General features: G+C 35.7%; 1 protein-coding gene and 1 pseudogene across 2 annotated transcripts in view; one reads left to right on the plus strand and one right to left on the minus strand.

The window, feature by feature from the left end:
* PBX3 (PBX homeobox 3) overlaps positions 1–26,476 on the plus strand; it is a 193,357-nt gene that overhangs the window by 14,535 nt on the left and 152,346 nt on the right. The window lies entirely within an intron of this gene.
* LOC141571240 (small ribosomal subunit protein uS14-like) lies at positions 8,310–8,539 on the minus strand (annotated as a pseudogene).

Raw genomic sequence — 26,476 nt, forward strand, 5'->3', positions numbered from 1 at the left:
TATTAGTATAAAGAGGGTCAGCTGCAGAGACCGGTCCCTAGCAGAGGCTCTCATGGTAATGATGCTGCTATTTATAGATCCCCATTTCATTAGTTGCAGAGTTTCAAGGAAGAGATTTTCTCTAGGGGAAATGGATACTTGAAGTTCATTTTCTTCCTCACATTAAGGCAGAAACGTGAACAACCTTCAGCATAGGACATACGATTACAATATTTTTGCAGGGGCAGTTTATTTCCTAAATATGTTTGCAACAGTAAATGTTGTAAATTTAAAACATAATGTAGGAATTCAGATATGCTAGTTGCCATTCTGGCTGAGCGCGACTACGCACATTGTTTTATTACCCTTGTCATTTTTTCTTGTAAAAATTATTAAATTTTTAGAAACTATGCAAAGCTGAGTATACCTATAACTGTATTCCTTTTCTTTAGAATGCTCGAAACCCATGAAGGAGTTAATTGATTGCAAGAAGTGCAGTTTCCAAAAAAAAAAAATACAGTCCACCCACAATGTAGATCTATCTGTATCTATTTGTAAAATAGGTAATTGTGCTTTCCTTCTCAAATTCTTGACGTTTGAATTTTTTTTTTTCCCTTTAAGAGAATATTTACTTAGTTAGTATTCACTTAATTAGAACTGACTGTTTAATGTTTTCTGGGAGGGTATTTATGGTATTTTCTTTGCTATATTTGCATTCCAGAAATTAAGTCCCCCTGCCATTATTCGGCGAGCCTTTCATACATTAGAATGATGAATTGAAAGCAGAAATGGGAAAAAGACTGCAATGCAATGAAAATTTAATCAGCGTCTTCTGCTGCTTTAATAAGGCAAATAATTCTTATTGGCCGCTGTGTTAAGGTTTCTAATATTTAATTCATAACAAACCTTGCATTATTCTGCAGTAGCATCGACAGCTCCACTTTGCTGCCTGCCAACAGGCAACCATAAAAACTTAAAAGCAGATGTAAATGTCTAAAACAAGGAGAATGATTAGATCTAAAGCAGTCAAAAAAATCAACAATATTGTGAAAGAGTTTGATGGATCTCTGTATTTAGTGATGCAAAAATGATATTAATTAAACTTACTTGAGCAGATTTTTTTTTTGACTTGGAGGTAACCTTTTTATGCCTGACCAAAGACTCCCAAAGAAAGCGAATGTCAATACAGTGTTGATAATAAGCTTCTTTAAACTGGATATACAAACTTTCCCGTTAATACTAGAAGTATCTGGTTTATATTCCTGTGTATATGAATTCTCTCAGCAAATGCAATGCTAAAATTGAACTAATGGAATAAAATGTTTTATCTTCAATTAACCCAGTTTGAAAAAAGCAGTAGCTTTCACATTTTCTCCAATTTTTGTTTAAAATGCCTTTAAAAAATTTGTCACATGATTAAAGGGACTATATGTTTTTATTGCCTAACCTGAATTTAATGATTCTGTAAATAATAGCATTCATCTTTCTAGATTACCATCTAGATTATCCAAGTCTTCTGTGTTTAGGTTATGTTGGGCACTAAATTGGAATGTGAAGAAATGAACAAAAAGATATTGTTACCGATTACATGTAAACGGCCTGAATCATTCAAAAGGATGTGGAGAAGAGTATTTCTATAGTGTGAAGCCAGAGAAAATGGCAACCTGCCAAAGCTAGGTGCAAGCTCTTGTTACATGGAAGGGTTGGGCCTGTTCTCATTTCTTCTTGAAATGGCTTAATTGGTGTCAGCACCCCAGGGATAAAGGCCTCTAACACTGAAATCCACACGATTCACCCTGTCTCTGCTCAGTGTAGGGAAACTGGTAACAACTGGTGGTGAATGAGGAGTGAACGGTGCTGTAACAATACTCGATGATGTTTGGGATGACAGAAATTAATACGCACTTGCTTGAAGAAAGCAATGATTAATGGCAGTGAGCACAGGAATGCTGTCCCTTCTTTTACTCCACTTTGATGGGGATTGAAAAGCAAAAGGCTGTTTTCATTCTCTGTAGAAAGCAGAGGTCACACAGAGTACATTATAGCAATTTTTCCTCTCTGGTTTTTTTATTTAATAAATATTATGATAAGCATAGATTAGATAGATTTTTTTTAATCAAAACTTAAAAGGATATTTTATGTCACTTAAACGTTGTTTATGCATAAAGAAATAACACATTCTTTTCACTTGTTAGATCATTTCCCTTCATGTCAGAATAATTAGTGTAATTAGGAATTAAAAAAGCCCACAAACATGCAGTTGTATTAATGCTGTTTACCGTTATGTAACTGGAATCAAAAGGGCTTAGTTTTCTAAAGACTTCTAGGACAGGATGGGGACAGGAATGTTGCAAGGGCTTGCAGGGGCTTTCACCTTTTTTCCGCCCCTTCCCCGGTTTTTCTCAGTGAATGTTTGACGTAAATATATTTTGCAAGGTACTTGCACTTGTCAGCAGCTTTCTTAGCCATTTGATAAAGATTCTTTATTCTACAAGAAAGCCTGAAATAACAGAACTGTACTTTGGATAATGAATTCTTCATCTGTGGAGAACTTTAAAACAAAGTACAGTGTTGGCATTTTTTTCTTTTGAGTGAGAAGGCTGATATATCTTTTGGATCCGACAGGAAGACATAAATTAATAGAGTTCTGGAGTTCAGTTTCTCATTAATAATCCATTTTGTCATGGTTCTTGGCATTGTCAGCCTAGTAGCTGGTTCATATTTTGCTAAAGGATAAAAGCAGATTATGTTTAAGGCACAAAGCAAGAATAAAGAGTTTATCGCCTTTTGGGGGAACTACATGCTATAAGAAAAATACTGTTTTGCAAAGTTTCAAGTTTTAGTTAGAAATACACTGTACATTTTTCATAGGTAAAGCTTTTATTTTAAGATCTGAAATGGTCTTGGAACCTTAAGATATTAGAGTTTTAATCATTGTTTAGATAGAGTTGCCTTTGCTGATTATTTGTAAAGGTTTGTTTTTCAGGGACAGTTATGGTAGACATAAGCCTGTTTTTATATATATATTTTTAGAATGCTATATGTTAGAATATGCAGTTCAAAAAGAAATTCAGAAAAGTTACTATTCCTCTCTTGCACTGGTAGTTCTAGATAGTGTATTACCTCTGCCTACTTTCCAGGCATGGGATCCTTGACAACTACTGTGAAGGCTGTGGAATTTTTAACCATTTAAAAAATCCAATCAATAAAATAAAAGTCATGTCTAATTTGATAATCCTGTACTTAAGCTTTTTAATGGAAGCTCCAGAAATGATTATTCATAGATATTGAACCCAGTCACAGGTTCTCACAGGTAACATTTAAAGTTGTTTGTATTTTAAAGAAATTAGTTCTTGTAAAAATTGAAATACCACACCCTCCTTGATATTTGATAATATGGTCACTGGTGAACTGAGATCCCCCATTATTTAAGGGCAGGAAACAAGCTGAAGGGAAATGGATGTAAAATAATACCAGGTTTTTTCATGCATTTAAGAATTTTTATTTTTAGTGTGTTATTTGTATTGCAAGTCTTTTACCGGCACATTCTTAGACATAACAAACTGAAAAGTAATGTTTCGTCTTTAAAACTTGGGACTTGTGTTACCATTTCCAGGTGTCCCTACCTTTTTGTTCATTTTAAAGCTTCTAAGTAATGCATGTGGGATATGCAAAGTCATAAATCTAGAGTTGATTATTGAGGTAGCAAGCTATGAGAAAAAGAGAAGGGTCTATCTGGGTTATAAGGTGAAAGTATTAAATTATGACCTAATGGGGAGAATTATGAGAGATTTACTTTACTTAGAAGGGCTTATTATAATTTAAAAATCTTGATGTTTTCTGGGTCATTAAAGTTCATTGGATAAAATTGGGCAAAGTTAATAGTGGTATGCTAGAAAGATGCATTTAGGAATGGATGGACAATAGTTTTAGTTTCCATGCTCCAGGATATTGTAAGCTGCTAGAGGGCAGGGTCTAGCTATCATTTGTGTGTGTGTGTGTGTGTGTGTGTGTGTGTGTGTGTGTGTGTGTTTAGCACACAGACCATGTGTTAAAAATAACTTATTTTTAAATAAATAAGTAAATGCCTTCTCTACAAGTTATCTGATACCGTGTTTTGCCGAAAATAAGACCTAGCCGGACAATCAGCTCTAATGCGTCTTTTGGAGCAAAAATTAATGTAAGACCCCGTATAATATTATATTAGACCGGGTCTTATATTAACTTTTGCTCCAAAAGATGCACTAGAGCTGATTGGCCAGCTAGGTCTTATTTTTGGGGAAACACAGTATGTCTGCTGAGTATATTAAATCTGATATTACATTCTTCTAATCCTTTATATAGAAATTTATCTTAACTGTGATAACTATGTACAATATAAGAAAATTGCCATAACTATAATACTTACCTGGATCTTAAGTAATTTATATGCAAATTATATGTAAAAATAATTGATATGTATTCTCCCATTACTGTCATTAATGGTAATATTTATGCTGAGAAAAATCAATGGTGAAACTACTGTTAACATGCTTGGGGTTGAATATCATTCACCTTTGAAGTTTTTACTTTAAAACTAGGTGTGATAATAAGCAATCTATTTCATAGCTAGGCAATACTTGTGTGTCTCCAAATAGTAGTTTTGAATTATGATGATTTAAGACTTGTTTCTCTACACAATTGGGAAGGACATTTGTTTTAGTACATTATAGTGAAATTTTAAAGAGTAGATTTTGACAAGAGACATTTTGCTGACACAGAATATTTTGTTCATTTTGACTCTCAAATAAGTTCTTCTGTCATAATGATTGATTTATATTCTTTTAGACTGTACAGTTTTATAACTGAATTTTCTGTCTATAAGGTACAAAAATCCCTGTTTAAGTTAATGATAAATTAAATAATTATCTTCAAAGGTGACAGATTGGTCCCATGTATTTGAGTAGTCCAAAGATTAACCTAAGATTAGTTCAAATGTACTATGATTATGAGTTATTGAATGAATGCTAGTTTTAAATTTAACGTGGGCTGGCCTGGTGGCTCAGGTGGTTGGAGTGTAGTGCGCCTAACACAGAGGTCGCCAGTTCGATTCCTACACGGGCCAGTGAGCTGCGCCCTCTACAGCTAAGATTGTGAATAACTGCTCTCCCTGGAACTGGGCTGCCATGAGCAGCCAGATGTGGACATGAGCTGCCATGGGCTATTGTGTGCTGCCAGGAGCGATCAGTGGCTTGCGTGAGTGGCCGGCAGCCAGCGTGAGCAGCGCAGGCTTCTGAGTGCTGCCGTGGGCTGGGGAGCGCAAGGCTCATAGTACCAGCATGGGCCAGGGAGCTGTGTCACACAACTAGACTGAGAAACAACGGCTTAAACCGGAGCGGGGGAGGGGGGAGGTGGAAGAAGGGGGGAAAAATTTAGCATGATCGGGAACACAGAATATAGTAAGGTATCATTTACTTAATTGCTCTTTTTTTTTGGTCGTTTTGGATTTAGTTTTAATTACATAACTTACCTGCACTACAGTCACTATTGAACTATTTACTTTCTATTTTGAACCAGCCACTGATCTGTTGTTGCTCATCAGGTGGGAAAACCTGGGGAATCATATTTTGTATTCACTTGCTTTGTTGACTATAACCCTTAGAGCAATTTTAAACAGAAAAAAAACAAAAACAAAAAACACCAACTTCTAAATATTTGTCATGCAAATCCATTGGAAGTAATTTTGTTGCAGATTTTCTCAATGGCAGTACCAAAAGACCATTTCAAGTGACTAGTGAAATTGGTGAATGCTAAGTGGTGAGTTAGTGATTCTGAAAGTTTTTCATCTCCAATCTGTCCCTTTATATTCTTAAAAGAATTTTTGTTTATGTGGGTTTAATATCTATCAGTGTATATTGTATTAGAAATTTAAACAAAATTTAAAAATATTTATTAAACTAATTTACAAATTATAAGCCTGTTATATGTTAACATAAATAACATTTTTGTAATTATCCACTCCTTACTTGTTATCCTAAACATTTTTCAAAAAAATACCCAAAATGGTGAGGAGAATGGCAGTATTTAAATTTTTGCAAATATCTTTAATGGCAGTCTTAATAGACGACAACCTGGATTCTCATATATGCTTCTGATTCAGTCTGTTATATGGTTAATGTGTATGAAGAAATACATCTGACCTCACATGATATATGGTTGGAAATGGGAAGATTATTTTAATAGCTTTCTTAGGTCATTGTGGATATTCTGTTTTGATATTACACCAAAACTTGACAAGTGGTAGTTTCTTAAAGATTAGTTCAAATGTGGAATCTGAAACCATATTAATAAACTTTTCTACTTTGATTCATTAAATTTTATTAGTCTAGTTTGCAGTTTGAATGGCTCATCTACTCATGCATTATTTTGTAGCACCATGTCTTGGTTATTTGGAAACTATTGGTTCACCGAGTTACACCTTCTTCTAAATATAAACACATCTCATGTAAGATAAAAAATTACATTTGTTCGTATTACCACCAAATTTATCAGAGAAGTTTTTAAGTACCGGGAAGCTGTCACACAGGGTGGAGACATGTTTCAGAATTCTAGTTTTTTTGAAGAAAGCTCAAATTTTATCATAGTTGTTTTCCTTGAAGTAACAGGTTTATTTAGTCCATTTTCTAAAAAATGTCTCCTAGATATCCAAGTTGAAATAACCAGTTTGTCAGTCATTCTTTTTTAAGCAGCTAGTTGAGCTTGCAACTCGGTTATACAAATGCCTTTTCCTCATACTTAGTATGTAGCAGAAGTGTTTGTGTTTAGTATGTAATTCCCATTTTGTCACACAGAATATTAAAAAGACAGATATTCAAGGTGTAATTAAATGAATAATTTTTACTGTTTCATCAAGGACATCCTGAAGTGAAACTGGCTTTTTATTGTTATTAATATTATTATTAACCTCAGTACTTAGTGGTAAAGAATCCAATGACTGCTAGCACAGTTTCGTGCCACTGCCTTGTTCCGTGCTAAGGCCCCAGCAACTTTACCCGCCTTTACTTGTGCACCATCAGTGCAAATGTCTACAGTGAAAAGGACAATAACCTCTTACTATTGTAAAAATAAAATAAGTTTGACTTTATGGGCTTCTGAAAGGGTCTCAGGAAATGCCAGAGGTCCACAGGCCACCTTTTGAGAACTGCAAGTCTATGTAAAATGAACTATAAATAAAATGTAACTTGCCCTAAGACCATTATTTTATCTTCATCTGTAATACCTGTATAGAAAAGATGACCTGAAAAGAAACAGGTTTTTAGTAGGCAATTCCTGAAGGCAACGGAATACATCCTTAAGTCATGATTGTGATCCTCTGGGAGTATTAAGTGCCTATACAAGTAATGATGTTCTGATGAATATTCTTAAAATTAAGATAGCTTTGAGATAATCGACCCTATTATCAGTCTTGACTGCACACATAAAAGCAAAGTGACAAATCAACAAATGCACATTGGTTGATCCCACACATTCCATACAGATATTTCATAACCTTCCTCCGGTTCCTGATCAAGTCACAGAGTGAATATTTATCAAATAAGGGAGTTGGACTAGGCGATTTCCAAGGTCTCATTCAGCTTTAATATTTAACTAAATGTGTTTTTAGAAAGAGAATTGGCCTGTTTAACCAAATTGGTATAATTTGTGCTATTGTCATCACAAAGCTTTAAGCATTAATGTTGTTTTCACAATATTGAAAGATGGAATGTATAGAAGAGGAAAGGCAGAGGACTTATTAATGGAGAAGGCTTCTAGAACACGGGGGTTTTAAGTGGCAGGGAAGAAGAAATTTGAGAAGCACATTGCAAGGTATTTAACTTATCAGAGGAATCTTTATGCCCTTTACTAGAATAGCAGAGAAGGAAGATTTGAGTTCTGAAACAACATCAAGGCCTGTAAATTGGAGAATCTGCCAGTGGTATGCCCTGATACTGCCATGTGTAGTATGAACTACTGAAAACTCTCCAAAGTAAAAAGTGGATCAGAACATTAAATAATTTTGATTCTGAGGTTTTCTTGGATCCATTAATTACATTCTGACCATATAGCTAGTTTTTTTGAAGGGTTTTTGAGAATATTTATTTTTGCTTTTCAATAGAAAGAAAACTTTTTCTTTTTCTTTTTTTTTACCACCAGAGTTCTGCATGAGTATTGTTATATAACCTGGGGAAAATAAGCCACAAATTTTGAGGATGAATCCACTCAGAAGATAATAGTAAATTTTAAAAAGGAGATTTCTATAAATGTGACTATGACATTGAGATTAAACCGTTCGTAATTGAAGTCATATTATGTTACGTACAAAGAGCTAGCATTGTTTCTGCAGTAGGGTAGATGTCTTCAATGACCCATTCAGGGAAGTTCCTGTCATCCAACTTAATGAAGCCTGCATTCTTTGCGTACTGACTGCACATTTGAGGCTGTATTTCCGGGTCAGACCTTGCGGATTTGAGCAGATGGGGCAAGAATGAGATCCTTGGCTGAATTTTCTCGAATGGCTCCAGTAGCACTGCTAGTGACCCATCTTGTTCTCTTGGACGCAACGAGGCAAGGAAAAAAACCCCAACTTTTCTATTACCTTAAGATATGTCATGATCTTCCTTCTGACATTCTATAAGGAAGGAATACTATTTAGTAAGGAAAAAAATGTCCCCCAAACTCAGGTTCATACTCAGTCCAGCACAGTGTCAAAGTCCTTTTTTTTAAAAAATGCTTGTTGGAGGGATTTCGTGAATCCTGGAAAGGTGCTGTTTAGATCCTTAAAAAAGAGAGCTTGTGTAAAGTAATTTTGTGTTCAGGCAAATCAAACTTGGAAAGTGGAAAAGCTGCTATCGTGGCAATATTTAAGGAGAAAAAGACTCCAGAGACTATGTATTTTGGAAATATTTGACAACATTAGCAACATCAACTACTGACAAAAAAAGAAAAGAACCACCTCTTTGGCAAATCTTTCACAGTTGTGCCAAGAAAAGCAGCTTCTTTGGAACATTTTCATAAACTATCATCAGTTATGCAGCAGCGGCTTCACAAATCAGAAATGATATCTTCAGGCACTGCTGTCAAGTGTTATTCAAATAATACCAGCCTCACATTTGAATAACAGCAGACATTTTGAATTAATTAATCAGATGAGATAGTCTAGGCCTTTTCTCATTAGTCTCTGGGTCAGGCTTGGGAAGATATATGCGTTGGTGATGATATACTTGTCTTTAATCGTGATTTATGAAGATTTAGGATTGTGTGTGATTTGTCAAAGGTTCTGGGAAAAGTCTGGTGCATATTTCATTACCTAATCTGAGATTGATTTTATGATGCTAAAAGATATCACACTATTGTTCAAATGTGTGGGAAGTACAGGTAGACACAGCATCTCAGGCTTTTTACTGGCTTATCTTTGCAACTGTCAAACAATGCTGTAAACTTTTAACTGCTTGTAGTTAACAATTCCTACTTTAATTATAGGCAGATTTTTCATTCTGTCCAAGGGGAGAAGTTTCAATGGTTATTTAGCTAAAATGCATAGCAGACATTATAACTATGACCTGGTATGAATCATGCACAAAGTTGGTAAATTTCATGGGTTGGTCATGGTGAAAATATAAAATTTCATGGCTTGTCAAAGATTAATAGAAAAATCCCATTTAAAATGGGGCAAATAATGGATGAACAACAAGCAAGGCTACTTTCTTTACATGTTACCTTCCCTCTCAGGACTAATTTTAGCAAAATTGGGTGTAAAATAATATTTTTTCTCAGTTATTTAAGCAACGTTAATGACCTATGAAATGAAATAGTTCATTTGAAAATATCTAGTACAGTGACTGATATGTACAGGTAATAGGTACTGAATACTAGTTTTCCTTTCTTGTTTTCTAGCTAGTTTTTATCTTTTCCATTTGATGTTTAAAACTCTTTTAGCATTGTTTCGTTCGCCTTTGCATTCAAAACAATTTGAGTTTTTAATCCTTCTGGGGCTTAATTCCTTGGAAAATGTTTTATTTGGGGGAGAGGAATGTAAGTGTGGGAGGCCTTCATCCTAGCAGACTGGGTAACCAGGAAAGGCCTAGTGTGATACCAAGATCACGTTTTGTCTGCTTGTACAATGGGTGTTATACCGCGGGGGGGGGGGGGGGGGAAGGTAGGTGGTAGATACATGAGAAATGAACCATTAGCCTCTTAGTACATAAAGCATGTGCTGCCTAATTCAAAGTGGATCTTAATCATCTGCCTCCTGAGGACAGTTACATGTTTGTGACAAGGAGTATGTGTTTTTAATTTCACTCTCTAGCAATAAAAATACATATTACCTGAAGAATTAAGGAATAGTAAGATGATTTTTAACCTTGTCATACAAAATAAAAAATTTACTTTTCTTTGCCATTTTAGATAGATGATTGACAGGCATTGTGTTATTGGAATGATTAGGCTATTAATAACCATTAGTTCTCTGTCACTTCTTTGTTTGGGGAACTGAGTTAGTACTCCTGAAGCAACATTTGGCACATCTTAACACAGAGGCAGAAAGTTCTAATTGATGTTCACTTTGGGGAAGGTAGTTTATAAATAATAAAATGTGTTAATATTTTAAGAGAGACTTTTTTTAAAAATGGAGACAATATTTAAGAGTCGTTTGGGAAGCAGCTTGATGCAGTGTGACAGTACTGGTTTTGGAATACAACAAATCTTGAGTCCAGCTTCTGGAAATGCTACTTAATTGATTTGTAACCTTGGCAAGTTACCTATTTTTCCTGCGCCTTAGTGACCTTTTCCCTGATATGAGGCCACTAATACCTAGCTTTCAAAGTTGTTGTGAGAATTAGAGGTGAATATGTATATAGTACCTAATGTGTCTGGTTCGTATATCACAGTTGCTTATTAATCACAGCTATTGCTGTTACTTAATCTGTTCATTTATTTCTTCAAGAAACGTGTACTGAGGACTCACTATGTCAGTAATACAAGTATGAGGCATTAGAGATACAAAGAAAATGCTTGCTGGTGAGAAATAGAGTGATATTTATGGATACTTATAAACTGAATCATCAAGTTAGGTAAGAGGAGGCAGGAGATGAGACAGGCAAGGGTCATATAAATGAGGCTCATGCTGTGTGGGGGAGGAGGGTCTTTATTCAGTATTTTGGGTAGTTACTGATCAGAGATTCTTTACATAGTTCACTATGGAAAGTGTTGTAAGGAATATACTGGTTAGGAGGCTTTTGTAGGTCAGTGATGATGTGTACTTGTAATGAGTAATAATAGGGATTAAAAAGAAGGAACAATGGTTTTTAAAAAAAACTGAAAAAGAAAAGGATTAGGTGATTAATTAGAATTTTTTTTGCTTCCCTTCACTTGACTGACTTCTCCTATCTATTTTTAAGATCTTAGCCTCAATGTCCTTCTTTCAGGAAACCTTTTGGACCTTCCTCAAGTCTGTGTTGTTAGTTGCTTATCGTATGTCCTCCAATATAGCATCCTGTTTTTTTCCTTCTTACTGTGGTTATGACATTGTATTTTTTAATTATGTAGTATTTAGTTTTATATTGCCTCCAATAAATTGTGACCCTGTGAGGGCAGAAATACTGTGTTTTGTTCATCATTGTGTCTCCTAGCACATAGTAGAAAACACTCAATGTCAATTTGTTCATCATTGAATGTATGTAGTATGTGAGGGAGAAGGAGAAAACAAGGCTGTTAGTTTCTAGTATACACGTAGGTGACCAGGTGAGTAGTTGTCATCAACTGAGAAAGACAGATTAGAATTGCAGGGGTCATAGGATATATTCATTATCAACTTTACTAGATAATGTCAAATTATTTTCCAAAGTGCTTGTGCTAATTTATATTCATACCAGCATTGTATACTTGTTCCATTTGCTTGAGGAGATGAGTTTTTTTAAAAATCTCTTTAGGTGAAATTCACGTAACATAAAAGAAACCATTTTAAAGTGTACAGTTTGGTGACATTTAGTACGTTCACAATGTTGTGCAAACAACCAATTAATTCTCTCTAGTTCCAAAACATTTTCATCACCTCAAAAGACACCCCTGTATCTATCTATTAAGCAGTCACTCCCTGTTACTCCCTCTCCTCTACCCATGGCAGCCACCAGTCTGCTTTGGGTCTCTGGATTTACCTATTCTGGATATTTCATATAAATGGAGTTACACGGTGGGGTCCTTTGTGACTGACAGGCTTCTTTTACTTAACAGTGTTTTCAGAGTTCTTCCATGTTGCAGCATGTATCACTACTTCATTCCTTTTTATAGCTGTAATATCCTATTCTGTGGATAACCACAATTTGTTTATTCATTCATCAGTTGATGACACTTGGGGTTGTTTCCAATTTTTGGCTATTGTGAATATTGTGAACATTTGTGGGAAAGTATTTTGTTGTACTCATGTTTTCAGTTCTTTTGGGTATATACCTAGGAGTAGAATTGCTAGATCACATGATAATTTTATGTTTAACTTTTTGAGGAAGCAGCAAACTACTTTCTACAGTGAGTGTATTACTTTACATTCCCACCAGCAGTGTATGGGGGTTCCAGTTTCCCACCAACACTTGTAATTTTCCATTAAAAAAAATTATAGCCATTCTAGTGGATGTTAAATCGCATCTCATTGGGGTTTTGATTTGCATTTCCCTGGTGACTGCTGATGTTGAGAATCTTTTCATGTGCTTGTTGGCTATTTGTATATCCTCTTTGGAGAAATGTATTTTCAAATCCCTTTCCCATTTTGAATTGGATTGTCTTTGTTGTTGAATTGTAAGAGGTTTTTTTTTTCCCCTCCTTCTTCTGCCTCTTCTCCCTCCCCCCCCCCCCATTTCAAGCCGTTGTTTCTTAGTCTAGTTGTGTAGGACACAGGGGTCCCATGCTGGTATTATGAGCCTTGCGCTCCTCCTGGCTGTTGCTGGTCGGCCGCTCATGGCAGCACACGGTAGCCCACGGCAGCACACAGCCACTCACCCCGACCTCTGGCTGCTCATCGCAGCCCAGCTCCAGGGAGAGCTGTTGTTCACAATCTTAGCTATAGAGGGCGCAGCTCATTGGCTCATGTGGGAATCGAACCGGCATCCTTGGCGGGCGCTCCAACTACCTGAGCCATAGGGCCGGCCCAAGAGTTTTCTTAATATACTCTGGATACTGGACTCTTATCGAATTATGATTTGGAAACATTTTCTCCTGCAAATGTATTCTGTAGCTTTTTGTGTCACGTTCTTGGAAGTGTTCTTTGATGTGTACAACTTTTTAATTTTGATGAAATCCAATTTATCAATTTTTGTTGTTTGCGTTTTTGGTGTCACATCTAAGACTTCATTGCCAAATCAAAGGTCATGAAGACTACTGTATTTTCTTCTAAGACTTTTATTGTGTTTAGGCTTTATATTTAGGTGGTTCATCCATTTGAGTTAATCTTTGTATATGGTGTGAGGTAGTGGTCCAACTTCATTTTTTGGATATGGATATCCAATTGTCCCAGCATCATTTGTTGAAGAGACTGTTCTTTCTGCATGGAATGGTCTTGGTACCCTTGTCAAAAATCATTTGGCTATAGGTATATGGGTTTATTTCTGGACTCTGAATTCTATTCCATTGATCTGTATGTCTGTCCTTATTCCATTAGTGTGCTCTTTTGATTACTATAGTTTTGCAGTAAGTTTTGAAATTGGAAAGTGAAAGTTCTTTAACTTCATTCTTCTTTTTCAAATTGTTTTGACTATTCAAGCCCCCTTGAGAGTCCATATGAATTTGAGGATTGACTACCCTTTTTCCAAAAATTGATGATAGGGGTAGTATTGAATTTGTATGTTGCTTTGCATAGTATTGCCATCTTAACAATATTAAGTTTCCCAATCCATGGATATGGGATGTCTTTCCATTTATTTAAATCTAATTTCTTTCAGCAATGTTTTGTAGTTTTCAGTATACTTTTCACCTTCTTGTCTAAATTTATTTCTAGGTATATTATTCTTTTGAATGCTATTGTAAATGGGATGTTTTCTTTTAATTTTATTTATGGATTATGTATTGCTGGTGTATAGAAACAGCTGATTTTTGTGTGTTGATTTTGTTGAGTTTTTTTATTGGCGCTAGTTTTATTTGTGGATTCTTTGGAATTTTCCATACATAGCATCATTTAATGTGAAAATAGAGATAGTTTTACTTCTTCCTTTCCAATTTGGATGCCCTTTTTTTTTCCCTTACCTCATTGACCTGACTACAACTTCAGGCAAACTACTGAATAACCATGGTGAAAATGGGCATCCTTGTCTTGTTCTTGATGTTTGAGGGAAAGCTTTCAGTCTTTTACCATTGAGTATTATGTTGGTTGTTGGTTTTTCATAAATGCCCTTTATGTTGAGGAAGTTTTCTTCTATACCTAGTTCTGGTTTTTAAATTTTTTAATGAAAGGCTATTGGATTTTGTCAAATGCTTTTTTTTAATTAATTGAGATGATCATGTAGGGTTTTGTTTTTGTTTTTTACTCGTTCTATGAATGTGGTATATTACATTGATTGATTTTTGTATGTTGACCCATCCTTGCATTCTTGAGATAAATCCCATTTGGTCGTGGTGTATAATTCTTTTAAAATGCTTTTGGGTTTGGTTTGCTAGTATTTTGTTGGGGTTTTTGCATCTGCATTCACAAAGGATATTGGTTTGTAGTTTTCTTGTGGTAACTTTATCTGCCTTTGGTATCATAATTATACTTGCCTCAAAGAATGAATTAGAAGTGTCCCTTCCTATTTTTTGTAGGAGTTTGAGAAGAATTGGTGTTAATTCTTTTTTAAACATTTGGTAAAATTCACCAGTGAAGCCATCTTGTTCTGGCCTTTTCTTTGTTGGAAGATTTTTGGTTACTTATTAATCCCTTCACTTGTTATAAATTTAGTCAGATTTTCTATTTCTTCTTGAGTTAGTTTAGATAATTTGTGTCTTTCAAGAAATTTGCTCATTACTTCAAGATAATCTAATTCTTTTTGGTGTACATTAATCCTTTGTATTTCTGTAAGGTTAGTAGTAATGTTCCCACCTTTATTTCTGGTTTTAGTTATTTGAGTTTTAACTCTGGTTTTAGTCTAGCTAAAGTTTGTCAATTTTGTTGATATTTTCAAAGAACCAAAATTGGGTTTCATTGATTCTATTGTTTTTCTATTCTTCATTTTTCAATCTCTACTCTAACCTTTATCATTTCTTTCTGCTAGCATTAGGTTTCATTTGTTCTTTCTGTAGTTCCTTAAGGGATAAAGTTAGGTTATTGATCTTTGTTCTCTTTTGATGTAGGCATTTATAGCTATACCCATATTCCCTCTGAGCTCTGCTTTTGTTATATCTTGTAAGTTTTGGTATAGTGTGTTTTCTTAAGTATGTCTGAACACATTTTTGTTCCTCATTCCATTATCTCCTTCCTTTGTTGTCTGTTGATTTTTTGTAGTGTATTATTTTGACTCTTCTCATTCCTTTTGTGTATGTATTTTAGATATTTTGTTAAGTGGTTACCATTAGGATTACAAATAATATCCTCAATTTACAACAATGTGGTTTAAATTGATGTCAATTTTGCTTCAATGGCATACAAAAATTCTACTCCTTTGTAACTCCATCTCCCTTCTTTATGTTGTGATTGTTGTAAATTACATCTTTATACATTGTGTGCTCATTAAAACAGATTTCTAATTTTTAATCCATTTGTCTTTTAAATTATATAGGAAACACAAAGAGGAGTTACAAACCGAAATACAGTAGCATTGGCCTTTATATATACCTATGAGGTTACCTTTATTGAAATTCTTTATTTCTTCATATGGCTTCAAGTTACTGTTGAGTATCCTTTCCTTTCAGCCTGAAGGACTCTGTGTAACATTTCTTGTGGTCAGGTTTACTAACAACGAAGTCCCTCTTTTATTTGCTTTGGAATGCCTTAATTTCTTTTTCATTTTTGAAGGATAATTTTACCAGATACAGAATTCTTAGTTGGTACTTTTTCCCCTTCAGCACTTTAAATATGTCATTGCACTTCTAGCCAGCCTTCTTGGTTTCTGATGAGAATTTCGCTGTTAATCTTATCGAGAATTCCTTGTATGTAATGAGTTGCTTCTTTTTGCTACTGTGAGGATCTCTCTTTGTCTTTCATCTGTTTGATATAATGTGTCTCAGTGTGGATCTCTGTGTTTATCTTTCTGGGAGCTTATTGAACTTGGGTGTATAGGTTAACGTCTTTTGTCAAATTTTGGAAGTTTTCAGCCATTATTTTTTTCAAATATTTTTTTCTGTCCCTTTCCATCTGTCTTCTCTTTCTGGGACTCCGATTATGTATGTTGGTATGCTTGGTGGGGTCATAGGTGTCAGTAGGCTTTTTTCGTTTTCTTCTTTCTTCTTTCTTTTTTCTTCTTAGAGTAGACAATTTCAATTGACCTGTCTTCAAGTTCATGATTCTTTCTTATGTTTCTGAAGTGTGCTTTTGAAACCCTCATGTGAATTTTTCATTTTAGTTGTATTTTCCAGTGTTTGCTAATTGTCATTTTAGGGGGGCATCCCTTCATCTATTAGCTACTCCATTTGCACCTGTGCCTTAGGTTTTACTTCCTGCTTGAGCTGAGACTAGAAATCAACTAGAGGTGAAAGCTCAGGTTATTCTCAGGTCTCATAACTCGTGTGCTGCCCTGAGCATTCACATGACTTTCTAAATTCTGTAGTATATGTGGTGCTGTTCAATGCTCTAATTTCCCAAGAAACTGTCTTCCTGGCCTTTTTTCTCATTGTTCCATTGTTTGCCTCTGTTATAACATTTTGCCCTAGCTGGCAACAGGTTTTTCCTCTTCGTTATATATAATTTTCTTGTCTTTTTTTTTTTTTTTTTTTTTTTAGGAATAACTTCTTTTGCACTTTGAGTGAGTTAAGTGGTGAAAGAGATAAGCATCTTATGTCAGTCCTTCAGGCAGTTCCAGACAAGTCAAAACAAACACTATTTTCTGAGAAAAGGGTCTGCTCTCTTCTTTCCAGAACCAGGGATAATTTCGATTTCAACACTAGGGATGTTGGCAGCTGTGTTTGAGGCTACCGCTGAGCCAGGTTGGGAGATTGGACAGGGAAAGTAAAAATGACATGAATCTTTGCTACTGTTTTAAAGTTACCTATTTTTGATTCAGTATTTACTTGTTTGCTGTAAACCTTTGACTATTTACAGAGTTCTGAAAAACTTGATTCTGAGTTTTTGCTTGGCTTTTCAATGTTTCTGTGAGGGACTGGCCCATGGAACTTCCTACTCTTTTCTGCTAATTTCACTCTTGTAAGAGAGATAATTTTTGAGTGTGCTGAGTTTGTGGTGCCCATGGGAAGGCCCAGTGTACGTGTTGCACAGGTAGTTAGATAGGAGTTTGAGTCTTTCTTAAGGAGGAGATGTGAGCTTTAGATAAAGATTGGGAATTCATCCGCTTGTTGTGGAAAATACAGGGGTGGATAAGATCATTGGGAGGATCCCAGGGAATGTCACTAGAGGAGACCACAGGGGAGGCAGAGAACTAATGGTAACAAAGTACAAGGAAAACCAGGAGACTGGGTAGTGTAGACTGAAAGCTAAGAAGGTAGAGGAGAATGATTTCCAATGTGAAGATGAAACTTCTCCAGGAAGATGAAACTGACGTAAGGTGTCCTTATTATAAATTGTTTCAGTAGAATGGTGACATTTGAATGAAAGAGGAGAGGAACTGAATGGTAACTAGAAGGTGATGCAAGGTTGAAGTTTTTCTTTTTCTTTTAAGTTTACACAGGATTTGAACATACTAGGTTGGAGTGGTAGGAGGACCTGAGCAGAGGAAAGAGTAGAAGAGGCATGAATGATGGATGGAGAAGGCTGTTAGAAGAGTACAGGTGAATAGAGTTAAGAGCATAGAAGGAGCTGACTTTCATTACGTGGTGGGCATTGCATTTTTAAGTCTGGAGATAAGATGAGAGGTGAATAAGGATTTTGAGAAATTTGTAAGTGGGAATTGGAAAGCTGAAGGAAAGTATACTTCATGGACTAATTTTTTTTTTTGGATGAAGTAGGAAAGATCATCTGTTAGGTAGACTGTAGTGAAGTAGAGTTTGAGGGGAATGATGAAGGTCTGGAATAATTCCTGAAGAGAATGTAAGAGTGAGCTGGCCAAGGATAAGAAAAAGAACTGATTGTTAGGTTGAAGGCTCAGCTGAGGTTGGAGGCTGATAATTGAAATGATACTAGGATGACCACGTGTGATTTCCCCAGCAAGTTAACACAGATTATAACATTAGTATATGCTTGGGGGTTTTCTTGACAGATGGGAGAAAAGAATAGGGGTGAAGCGGATTATAAGGCTCTACTGCAAGAATAGTTAAGATATTCGACCATATAATCCATTGTGGATAGGTAAGATAGCTAAGGCAGTTCTTAATAATGAGAAAATGGAGGGACGTGAGGATTGGTTGGCTCAATTAGATTGAGGAACAGGTGGAGTGGGAGGGAAGGAGTGTGAGGCAGTATAAGAGGCTGTGATCATAGAATGAGACATTTGAATTTTACTCCAGAGGTTGAGCGGTTCTAGGTGATGAATGATAAAGTCTAGGATGTATCCTGGGGAGTTGGTGAGTCAAAGTGAAATGGAGGTAAGTGTTATTGATTTGAAGGAGGTCAAAGAATTGTAAGACTAAAATGTTGGTTGAATTTCTTATATGTTCTCTGAAACCAGCCTAATGGCATGTCTTGGGATAGAGAGGAAGACTGAGTCTTGGGCCAACATTTTTAATGAATGTGGATGATTATTAATATTAGTTAATGAACAACAGTGGATGCAGCCTTGCCAAGTTAATTTTTCTTAGATAATTAGTTGTTTCCTATGGAGATCAAGCTATGGTCAGTTTATTTGGAAATAAGCAGATATTAAGTTAGGAAAATGAAACCTATCTAAGCACTGTTCATACCATTAATTTATTCTGCAAACATTCACTGAATGCTTTTTCTGGGACTTGAAGTTGCTCACAGTGTAGGGGAGGAGACAAATATCTAAAGAGATCATTGATATACTGCGCTAAATGGTAGAATAGTGGTCTTGTGGGATATATTCCAAAATCCATTGGAATGGGCAAGAAACCATGAAAACTTCTACTTAAACTTACCCATTTCTATATATGTACTTTCTTTATAACTTTTTAATGCAAAAGATGTCAGACAACATAAAAAGTATAGATAACATCCAAATATTCATGTATATGGCATGTAGTTTAAGAAATAAAATATTATAGATGCAATAGAAGCTTCTGTGTATCCTTCCCTAATCCCATCTCACTATTTCTCCTTCATCCTACACTGAGTTTGTTCAGCATTCATATGAATTTTTGGTTTCATGTCTTGAACCTTATAAAATATTTTCATACTATTCTTACCTTTCTGCAGTTTGCTTTTTTCCCCACTCAACATTGATTTTAAGAGTTTTCAACATTGATACATTTAGCTCAAATTTATTTTTCCTGCTGTATATTCTATTATTTGACTATTCTAGGAGCTTTAATTTTCCCAGTGGTGGATGTTTAAATGGCTCTAATTTTCTTTTTTTAAAAAGATTTTATTGGGGAAGGGGAACAGGACTTTATTGGGGAACAGTGTGTACTTCTAGGACTTTTTTCCAAGTCAAGTTGTTGTCCTTTCAATCTTAGTTGTGGATGGTACCTTTCAGCTTCAAGTTGTTGTCCTTTCAGTCTTAGTTGTGGAGGGTGCAGCTCAGCTCCAGGTCTAGAGCTGTTGTTAGTTGCAGGGGGCACAGCCCACCATCCCTTGTGGGAGTCAAACTGGCAACCTTGTGGTTGAGAGGACGCACTTCAACCAACTGAGCCATCCGGGAGCTCAGCTCAAGGTGCCGTGTTCAATCTTAGTTGCAGGGAGTGGAGCCCACCATCCCTTGAGGGAGTCGAGGAGTCGAACCGGCAACTTTGTGGTTGAGAGCCCACTGGCTCATGTGGGATTCGAACCGGCAGCCTTCGGAGTTAGGAACACAGAGCTCTAACCACCTGAGCCACCGGGCCGGCTCCCTCTAATTTTTCATATTATGAAATGCTGTTATAAATGTTACAGTCCACATCTTTTTGAGCAGTTATCAATTGCTGCATAAGAAATCACCCCAAAATTTAGCAGCTTAAAACAGCAAATATTTACCATCTCACAGTTCCTGTGGATTAAGCATCTAGGCACAGCTTAACTGGGTGCCTTAGGGTTAGAGTCTCATAAGATTACAGTGGGTTTGCAGTCATCTCAAGGCTCACTTGGGGGACAGTTTGCCTCCCTGCTCACTCACATGGCTGTTGACCAGAGACATCAGTTCTTCCCTATGGTGTCTCTGTAGGGCAGCTCAAAATATGGCAGCTGGCTTCCCACAGAGTGAATGAGGGAGTGATTGAGAGAGTGAACCCAATGTGGAAGCCACAGTGTATCTGTAGCCTAATCTTGGAATTCTATCACTTCTGCCATATTCTGTTCGGTTGGAGGGAATCCAGTCTACACTCAAGGGGAAGAGATTACATAAGTAATAGTAGGAGGTGAGGCCACTGGAGGCCTTCTTAGAGGCTGCCTACCATACTGGATCCTAGGTTACACATCATCAGCTGTCATAGATGTTGTGAAATCCCTTCCTGAGGTGGCTATTCTGATATATACATTCCTAAAAAATAAGCTTAAACTTTACTAGTGTTTAAAATAGGAATTGACATTGGTGGCTTGTGTGTTAGAAGGAAGCTTTTTTATTACTTACAGTGTTCATTGGGAGTTTCAAATTTGCTTCTGTATTGCCAGTTTGTATGCCTAGTTGGGAGTTTTTATTATGTTATCTAGATTTAACTAAATTAATGCTTGCAAAACATACAAGTTATCTAAGAAACATCTGCAAAGAAAAACGTGGGTTAAAATAAGGAATAATACAATTGTATGTTAAGAAAGTGGTAGAACTGATATTTCTACTTTTGGTCTAAGCTCTTAGCTGTGTATGAGGAAAAATAATTATGATCTATAATGTTTGACAGAAAGCAAAAATACTAAAATTACAGAGACCAATTCTTTATAATTTAATTATAAATAAATCTTACAAATTTTAATTTTGTATTTTATAATTTATCACTGTTGTAACAATGAACCTCATCCTAATTGTATATTGTGTTCAGATATTAGCTAAGCTAGTAGGATATGCACATTATGTCTATAAATTAAATAAATATACATATATTGGGGGTACATGATTGAATTTGTAGACTATTCTATTAGAACCCTGTTCTAATAGGTATGCAAAAAATACTGTAGAAGTAACAAGGAGGGAGTAACTGACTGCCTAAAGATGTCAGGAAAGGCTTCACAAGATTTTGGGGGCGACCGGATGGCTCAGTTGGTTAGAGCGCGAGCTCTTAACAACAAGGTTGCCGGTTCGATTCCCACATGGGATGGTGAGCTGCGCCCCCTGCAACTAAGATTGAAAACGGCCACTGGACTTGGAGCTGATGAGCCCTGGAAAAACACAATGTACCCCATTATTCCCCAATAAAAATTAAAAAAACAAAGGTTTATTTTGAACTGGTTCACAAAGAACAGATAAGAGTCTAAATGGCAGAAGAAGGATAAGGAAGATATCTTTGGCAGAGGAAACAGCATTTACAATGGAATAAATCCTTCAGGGTATAGTGTTTTGAAGAATAATAACTTCCCTAGGTAGTTAGAATGAGAATTGTGGGAGAGATGAACGGAGATGACAATGGCGGTGTAGCAAGTGGCCAGAATATAGGCTCCATCGAGCTAGTGGAGATCAGTGAAATAGCACAATCCCCTTGGATTGAGAGTTTCTTAGTTCTCTGATTGGAGGAGCCAGGCAGTTTGGCACTCCAGTGTTCACTTTAGGTCCAGACTTCAAAGCTCAGCCTCAGCTTATAGTTCCCAGTGCCCTCCACAACTAGATTGAAAGACAACGACTTGGAGCTGATGGGCCCTGGAGAAACACACTGTTCCCCAATATTCCCCAATACAATTTATTTTTTAAAAATGTATTAAGGTGACATTGGTTAATAGCAATATGTTTCAAGTGTACAATTATACCGTGTTTCCCCGAAAAAAAGACCTAGCCGGACAATCAGCTCTAATGCATCTTTTGGAAGGAAAAATTGACATAAAATCCGGTCTTATTTTACTATAAGACTGGGTATAATATATAATAATATAATATAATACTGGGTCTTCTATTAATTTTTGCTCCAAAAGACGCATTAGAGCTGATTGTCTGGCTAGGTCTTATTTTCGGGGAAACATGGTACATCATCCGTATACTGCATTGTGTGTTCTAGTCTAGTTTCCTACCTTCACCACATATTTGACCCCCTTACCCTCTTTATCCTCCCCCACCCCCTCCTCATAATCATGTCTGTGTCTATGGGTTTGTTTTGTTTCTTTGTTTTCTGTTTAAATCCCACATATGAGTGAAATCGTATGGATCTTGTTCTTTTCAGTCTGACTTATTTCTCTTAGCAAGATAACTCTCAAGATCTATCCATGTTGGCAGTATTGGCAGTATTTCATGTCAGAAATGGCACCTTTCTTATGGATGAGTAGTATTCCATTGTGTATATATACCACATCTTCTTTACCCAGTCGTCCATCGAAGGTCACTTAGGCTGTGTCTGTGACTTGGCTATCGTGAATAATGTTGTAATGAACATAGGGGCTCATGTATCTTTACAAATAAATGTTTTCAAATTTTTCTGGTAGAAATCCAGAAGAAGGATTGCTGGGTCATATAGTAGCTCTACTTAATTTTTTTGAAGAACTTCCATAGTGTTTTCCATAGTGGCTGTAGCAGTTTACATTCCCACCAGCAATGTCCGAGGATTCATTTTCTCCACATCCTCTCCAACCCTTGTTATTTCTTGTCTTATTGATAATAGCCATTCTAACAGATGTGAGGTGGTATCTCATTGTGGTTTTGATTTACATTTCCCTTGTAGTGAAGTTGAGAATCTTTTCGTATGTCTGTTGGCCATTTGTATTCTTGGGAAAAGTAATTGTTCAACTCCTCTGCCCAATTTTTTTTTTTTTTGAGTTGTATGAGTTCTTTATATATATTGGATTTTAGTTCCTTATCAAAGGTATTGTTTGCAAATTGGATGAATTAAAAAAATTTTAATCCAATATGTTAAAATAATTATACATAAAATGAAACAATTCTTAAAATTTCAAAGGAAATTTTAAAAAGCTTTCTATTATGAAGATTTAAAAACATACACACTAGAGAAAATAGTATAATAAACTTTCATGTACTCTATCCCCAACTTCAATTTGTGATAACGTTTTTAATCTTATTATCATAAGGCTTGTACTTGCTGCTTTCTTACCAATATAATGCTTTCTTGCAAAAGCCTGATTACATGAATTCTTCATTTTACAAATGTGGAAATTAAAACCTGTAGAAATTACTAGAAAAAATTTTTAAATTGGGAAATGTGGGAGTGGATGGACAAGAAAAACCTTATTTTCTACTCCTTTGTTTGCGAGACTCAGTGAGACTCAAAACTGTAATGCGGACTGGCAGTAAGACCATCACCTGAGAGTTTATTAGAACCGTAAATTGTCATGCCCCACTCCAGACTTACTGAATCAGAAATTGTGTTTTAATAAGATTTTCAGATGATTATATACACGATAGAGTTTGAGAAGTACACAGTAATATGCCAGATGGCCTCTTTGAGCAACGTTGAAATTTTAGAATTAAAAATCTTTCATGACCTGAGGTAGGTGAAAGGGAAAAAAAAAATCAGAAATCTGAGTTTAGATAGTGCTTAGTTTCTATTATTAAATGACACCGTATATAGTTCTGTGAGACATTATCTTTTAGCTTTCCCTATGTCACTATTTTCAATTTATAAGAAAAAAGATTCTGAAGATAAAATAACAAGTACCCTGGACTATTATAATTACCCATTTATTCCTTTTGCCAGGTTTGTGTGTGGACTGTAAAGAGGAAGTAGAAGCCTCATGGCTATTTTTTTTCAACAGCTCCATAGGTTGATAAACATAAAGCAAAACTCAGTTTCTTCCCCATTCCCCCTTCATTCCAAAGACAGCCAAGTTGGGCAACCAGAAGGCAGAATTAAACACTGTTCAATGTGTATACCAAGGGAGGACCTCATGTTGTGTTCAATCTAGCTGGCTAGGGAACCCTTCCATTAGTCTCTTCCTAATGTTTGCACTGAATGAGCCATTACATTTTGAAGGCAACACTGACTGAATTCAGTATTGATGCATTCACTTACCAACTTTTCTGCCTCCGGCAGAACAGTCTTTTACTAATGGTAGTGTACAAACAGCAGCCACTGGCTTTATCCTCATTCTAAAGGAAGCCTTGTAATATTGCTACATTGCCATAGCCCTTATATATATGAGCCCCGTTATAATTCTATTCTTTGTGCCCATGCTCCAGAAGCATTTTCTAGACGATTGTTACTCGTTAATGGAAACCCTTTTGGTATGGTCCCAGTAAAAACCTGTGCAGGATTGAAATGTATTTCGAGGTGTATTGTGCTATAGTAAGATATTAGTATCTTAACAAAGAGGAAATATCCATGTTGTTCTTTTGATTTGTAATGTTTTCACATATAGCACCTAGCTGGTATATCTTCATACCTTTCAGAGAATGATTTGGCAGCAAAAAAAACATTTAGATTCAGAATTTAGTAAAAGAGGTTTTACCAGTATTTTACTGCTGTTGTATTCTTTCTGTTGAAAGCATATGCTTTAGAGTTAACCAGTAAAATAAATGATTCCAGTTTTACTAAATCTGTGGGTCCTCAGAATCTGGTATTTACTCAGTCGAACAATCATATACACCATAGAAACTGCAGTGATTTCTGATGGTGCCTTATTGGATGTAAAGAAACCCATATATCAGATCCCATAGTTGTTAATGGAGGGCTTTAACCAGTGGAATTATTTCACTGTCATCGACACTGAGAATATAGGTCATTCAGAGCATTACAATTTCCATTTTAATTCCTAGTGGAAAATTTAAAAATAAATTTAAAAAATGTAAAGTAAACCTTTAATATATGAAGTCCAAAGCAATTAAAAATGATTTGTTGAAGTGCTATCACTTTTAAGCATTGTATTTGAGTTATGATCTGAGAGATATAAGAACATGGCAGTTGTACATATAGTGAACAGTTGTCAAAAGCTTGTATCTTCACTATTTTGAGCCTTTTTCAGTATGATAGACTAAGAATCTGAATTGTGTTTACTTAATGTCAGCCGTGACTCTTAAGCTGCAAAGTCTAGTTTGTGCTTTGTAATGTTCTACATGTCTGTTTTCTGTTATTTGTGGTTATACAATTAGTAATAAGTAGTGGAAATATGGGTTAATGTGGGAATAGGTCAGATCAAAATTAGAAACTGGACTTGGCACGTATTAAGTTCACTGCTCAGGGTTAAAGTCCAGAGCCACAGATAGCAGATCTTTACCTTTCTCTCCTAGTATTTTAGCTTTACTCTGATGATTTGAAACCATAGCAGTTAATATGCTTTAGCCTTTGCTTTTACAGACGAGAAATGGATCTTATACTTATATCACCAGGTTTCAAAACTATTTACACTAAGTGGGATGGTTTACTACCTCAGGGGTAGTGCATTAAGCCTATTGCTCTTGAGAATCCATTTTCATCTCTTCTCTCCAATTGATGGGACAGATATGACAAGCCTTTAAAGTTGAGTGGAAATTTTCTGTGGGGCGGGCTGTTGTATTAAATTGTTCCTTACCACCACCATGGATGTTGTAAAGACTTGTGAGTGGGTAGCCTATGGCTAAGAAAAGAGATATATTGTCTGTGGTAGGGAGGCTGTAAGGTCTAATATATAGGGAATAGTTTTTTTCCTATCTGCCCACTATTTCCTTCTCCTTTAAATCATAACTTGAGTCCATCCAGTCCAAAGAGGTTTTCTTGATTAACCAACACCAGAAAGCGTTAGTCAGCTTCTTAATTGTGTGTAATGCTGTGAGAAGTCTTGTTTAAAGAGAATTGTATAGTCGTTATACATATAATTTCTCATTTGCACCAATATATTTTTATATTTAGGTTTCTCATATTTAAAATTTTAGGTTTAGTGTGTTTATGTTGAGCATTGTTTGCAAGGGACAGGGATTACATAATTAATATGGTAATCACCTCCAATAATTCTTAGCTGACAAAACTGTTATCATTATGCTAACAACCATTTATTTGCCTCTTATTTCTGTTCATTTTTTAAATACATAGAATTATAATAATATAGTGACTAAGAAAAATGTTATGAGACATTAATATATAATGTCAAAAGAAAAAATACATAAAATAAGTTTTCAAATTAAATAACCACCACATTAAAGAGCCTGGATTCTATTTTAAGGACTTATTTAGAATAAAAAGTAGAGTTTTAAAATGAGGCAAAAGT

This window comes from Rhinolophus sinicus, linkage group LG04 (assembly GCF_036562045.2).
Source record: "Rhinolophus sinicus isolate RSC01 linkage group LG04, ASM3656204v1, whole genome shotgun sequence".
Lineage (NCBI taxonomy): Eukaryota > Metazoa > Chordata > Mammalia > Chiroptera > Rhinolophidae > Rhinolophus > Rhinolophus sinicus.